The sequence below is a fragment of the Tachysurus fulvidraco genome, chromosome 21 (genome assembly GCF_022655615.1).
Source record: "Tachysurus fulvidraco isolate hzauxx_2018 chromosome 21, HZAU_PFXX_2.0, whole genome shotgun sequence".
Taxonomy (NCBI): domain Eukaryota; kingdom Metazoa; phylum Chordata; class Actinopteri; order Siluriformes; family Bagridae; genus Tachysurus; species Tachysurus fulvidraco.
Window position 1 is genome coordinate 1,322,098 of NC_062538.1, and position 4,687 is coordinate 1,326,784.

At 38.5% G+C, this 4,687-nt stretch overlaps 1 long non-coding RNA gene across 1 annotated transcript in view; it reads right to left on the reverse strand.

The window, feature by feature from the left end:
• Positions 1-4,477, reverse strand: part of LOC125139895 — a 6,503-nt gene extending 2,026 nt beyond the window's left edge. Inside the window, exons 1-2 of the long non-coding RNA XR_007139047.1 lie at positions 3,901-4,477; positions 3,031-3,135 (exon numbers count right to left, since the gene is read on the reverse strand). This is a non-coding gene — a long non-coding RNA (uncharacterized LOC125139895). The remainder of the gene's footprint in view (positions 1-3,030; positions 3,136-3,900) is intronic.
• Between the last annotated feature and the right edge of the window lie 210 nt (positions 4,478-4,687).

Genomic DNA, 4,687 nt, shown 5'->3' on the forward strand with positions numbered 1-4,687 from the left:
CGCAGAGGAAGACAGGAAAGAAAGACAGACGATGAAGTTGGACCGGACTGACCTGCAGATACGAGAGATTTATAGGAAAGGAAGGAATAGGCAGAGAAAAAAGCCACTTCCTTTTCAGCGTTAATTCCATGACATGTCACACAGAAAGTCTGACAAAAAAAAGATGCTGATTCTGAGTGATGGAGCTAGAACTGATAAATATGAAGTTATAGATAAATAAAGATAAATTCAGAGGTTTGATCATCTCTGCTTCATGGCTCGTGTCTTACATTCATCCTCCGTTATTGCGTTATTGTGTAATGGTTTTCTGTGGAAATCTTCAACAAGAGCTCATGAAATAAAGAAAAATGCAAACGCTGGACAACACGATGTTTCACCGTCCACACAGAATCCCAAACAATGTTCTCTCCCAAATAAAGTAAACAAGTAAACAAGCTCTTAGTCCACCACGAAGAAGAAAACTAGCGCTGGGGGTTTAATTATGTCACACCGAGACCCTCTTCACACCACCTGATCCGAACGTCTGTTAAGGGGCGGGGCTTATAATTGCTAGTTTATCTATAATATGAGTTACATCTGAATTCTTAGATCGATGGTGTGATGATTCTATCCCTCATTTTGGTGCCTACACTCAAGCAGCGAATTCTTCGTTAAGGAATAACCAAGAAAGAAAAACCATTCTAGTATGAGAAGGTCAACGAGGTGCACCACAAAAGTGAACTAATTACAGAGCTCTCGTGCGAAAGATGTCTGCTTGTATTCAGCACTAACCACTATCATTTCCACAGCATCATTCAAACAGGAAAAGGAAATAACACAACATGTTCAACCCACCGATCTTGTATCGATTCTCTGGCTCTGGATGGCTGCTAGGTTCAAACCAAGCTGGGTGCAGAGCAGATACTGTACATGCTGACAAACTGAACTTGGCAGCATTTCACATCCAGAGCAGATTATAGATAGTAAAGAAGTCCCTATTTGGTCTGGTTTAGTTTGAGGGATTCTTTTCTGGAGGTTTCCTTGCTAATGTTTTCACTGCCTTTACACTCGACCGCAAACAAGCAGATTGTGGAAGTTGCTTGAGGAACTTTGAAGTGTGCAGATCTTCGTTCTGTTTTTCACTCTTCTAGTGTTCTCTAAAAGGTTCTTTTTCCAAACTCATCAAGCCGTACACTTTACAGAGCACCCGAGGAGCAGATCTTCCTCAAGACTCCTAGTTCAGTGAAATCCGAACCGGTAAAAGTGATACAGAAACAGATAACACATGGCTTATATTATAGATCTGTAAACTCACCTTTGATTTGTTTGTTTGTTTGTTTGTTTGTTTGTTTTTGTGGGTCACTGCTTAACCCCTGCTCCGAGGAGATACGAGCATCTCCGGTCAGGAGACCGGCTCCTTCCGGACCGAAACGCAAACTATCCATCACTTCTTCCTGACACGACCTAATGAAGAATTTATGCACCTAGGCATGAATGGCATTTGCTTGGACTTCTTGACAAAATGAACAATATAAATAAGAAATGATCATTTTCAGGCCAAAAGGCAGAATTTTCTCTCCTGCATCATTATCATGAGAGAAAACAAAGAGCTGGGTATCTCTCCTTCTCTTTTCTTATTCATTTTCCAAGGGGACAAATCAATTCATTTAAATGCAGATGTGTTGGAAATTGGCTGATGTTTGTGTTCACTGGTCTAACATTTTAGGGATCGAGAGCTTTAGAATATTATATTTATAGGTTTTTGCACAGTATATTAACAAGAAAGGACAAACAGGTTCCTCGGTGTGTATTGGAGGTTGAGGGATCGAGCTTTATAAAATGTCTTCTTCATCTGAAAATGAAGGATTTCCTAAAGAACATCTAAAGAACCCTTAAGACTGAAAACATCATAGACTCGGACAGATCTTTCTTACTGAACATCATTAGTCCTAGTCATGATTTTGCAGCATCAGCGACTGTATTTGTTCATTGCTCAGGTTCCATCATTATCAGTGAGCTGTTTATGCTCCTCAAGGTCAGAGTGTATCCTAGAGTGCACCATAGAGTGCATGCGACTATAAATAGACACTATTATCCACAAAAGGGTGTATTTAGGGAAAACTAACAATGAATAGTTCAGGGCTGAGAAGGTCCTGCTCAGATCCAGGATCTGCTCCTATTCAAACTGCTGATTCAGCTGAACTGTGGGGTGGTGTGGTCAAGTTCTGACGCCAGAATTTCAGTGAGACAGTCACAAAAAAAAAGCCTGGCTTGTGCCGCGTCGCACGGCTAAAGCATCGATGTAATCGATTCAGTACCATGATGAAGAAACCTGGAGACCCAGAAAGGAAACCGACCTCGTCTGGGTGAAGCCGAAGTGTGGGATTTTAAATCGCTGGTCTTCTAGAAGTGTAGACGACGTGGACGAATGTTTAATTGTGTAACCAGAAGCTTCGTTGCAACTCGTATATGCAATTTTTGGATTTATTAATAAAACCCTGTGTCTAAACGAGCTCGGAACCGGTTGTGAGTTTAATGTGTTCGTATAACGCAACACTGGGTATTTTCGAGTAGTTTTTAAGACCTGCTTTTTAATCAGAATCTTCTCGAATAAATCATGTAAAAGTTCCGAAATTATCGAGCCTTACACAGGATGATTTTAATATCGTTTATATAATATTTATATTATTATTATATACCACAATTTACTTGCATGTATCCATGAAAATTGCTTCATTATAAAATTTAAAACATGTATTCCATGTTCCACCGATAACAAGTCAATGAAACAATGTAGTGCGTTTTCACTAAAACGTCAGACGCGTCAGACTTGATTGTTGTTTGGGGAAAACTTCCATACATTCAGTTCCAAGATGAAGCTCCTGAAAGGCCTTGAATGTGTGCGTCAGTTGTTTGGGGTCGGTGAGGTTTAGTGCATATGTGAGTCCAAGTTTTGTTTAAGCTGTATTTCTCTTTTTGTAAATATAACCAAAAATGTCAAATGCAGTTTTCTGAAAGCCACAAATATCTTAAATATACTTAGACACTTACATTGTACCTCCTGGAAGATGTCATACTCCTTTTTCACCCAAATAACAGCCAAACAACGGAGGACAACATCTCTAGTCTCGTCTATGTGTTGATTTGATTTGAGGTCTGAGGTAACAAAAGTGTAGAAATTAGTAATATTACCCAATAATAATGAAAAATACAGACATTATGTCATCAAAATTCCTTTTGTATGGCGCCTATCTTCTTCAGAATCTGAAATCCTTTTAAAGTAAAGTTTAAAAAGGAAAATATTGTGAAAAGTTTAGGCGTGTAATAATCCAACATCTTCACGAATGTCGGCTCAATGCGCTAATTCTCCTAAATTCTCCTAAGATTATAAATACGTTCAACTGACAACCGCAGTATTATTAAAACCGAGGACGTCCTACATAATCAAGCTTTACAAAATATCATCAAAGACTAATTTTAAATAAATTTACATTATATTAAATCTCACATTTTTTTGCCACAAACTCCCTTAAAAAGTCCTCAAAGTGTTTAAATAACTTAAACTCATCTGATGTATGAAAGTTAACTTAGACAAACCAAAGAAAAATGTTTATCGAGCGTCGTAACGTACAGCAGCGTCGGCACGGCGTCGATCGTCGATCGTGTAACTTCTATAGGTTTTAGGACTTGCTTTGTGTGAGAGAGCGTCCTCTAACTCCGATCGTGAAAAATAATATCATCATTTAAATAACTCATTCAATTTCAACATATAATTTAGAATGATCATAAAAGCAAATAATTTGTTCGGCGCTCTGTATAATATCAGTGTAAATTTTAACTAGCATTGACATACATAAGGTGTCTTTGGTGAATGAGCTTATTAAAGAAATAAGAATAAATGCATATCATTTTAAGCCTCACCTCTTAACACGGTCATTTCAAAACGTCGTCCCGTCGCCGCCGTTGTTGAGATTCAAATGGCGGCGTCTCAATCAAAACCGCATCATTGAACCGATTCTCTTAACATAAACATGAAGCCTCCTTTCCTTCTGTTTTATTAGCATAAATCGTTCCTCAAATCAAGCCTAAAAATTGCACTAGTTTGGTTAAAAAAGAGAAATTTCTAAATATTTTACAATAAAAACAGAGCAAACATATTTAAAATAATATATGCACATTTTAATGATCACATCAAATTTTTATGAAAATTGTAAAAAGACAAAAAAATGTACTATTGAACAGTTTTATTTAAGCACAGAGCTTCCTTCTGTGTTAGCGTTGAAGCTCTTGTGTGTCAGTAGGCTCCCGTCTGTGTTGAGCTGGACTGATTGTTGTCCCTGTCGAGGGATTTAGAGCGTGAGGACCGGACGTAGAGGAACCATGATAAAGAGGTCAAGCTGAGGTAGAGCGCCACACCTCCATCCTTGTCTTCCTCTACTGTGTGGGGGTCAAAGGACAAGCAGATTGTCGCAGTGAATTAGGGAACACACCCTGCATCACAGGCCAAGTACCTCCAGAAAACTCATTAGCAAACAGCAGAGTGTCGCACCGACGTCGGTTTAGTTACCGCGGAAACACATCGCATTGTGGCACAAACAATAGAGCTTCGAGTATAAATATGTATTTATGTAAAATAAAAATAAACTTCATCTGTTGTTTCTCCTAGACAGCAATGATATCGTGTGAAAAGGAAAAAGCTTCTGCTTTA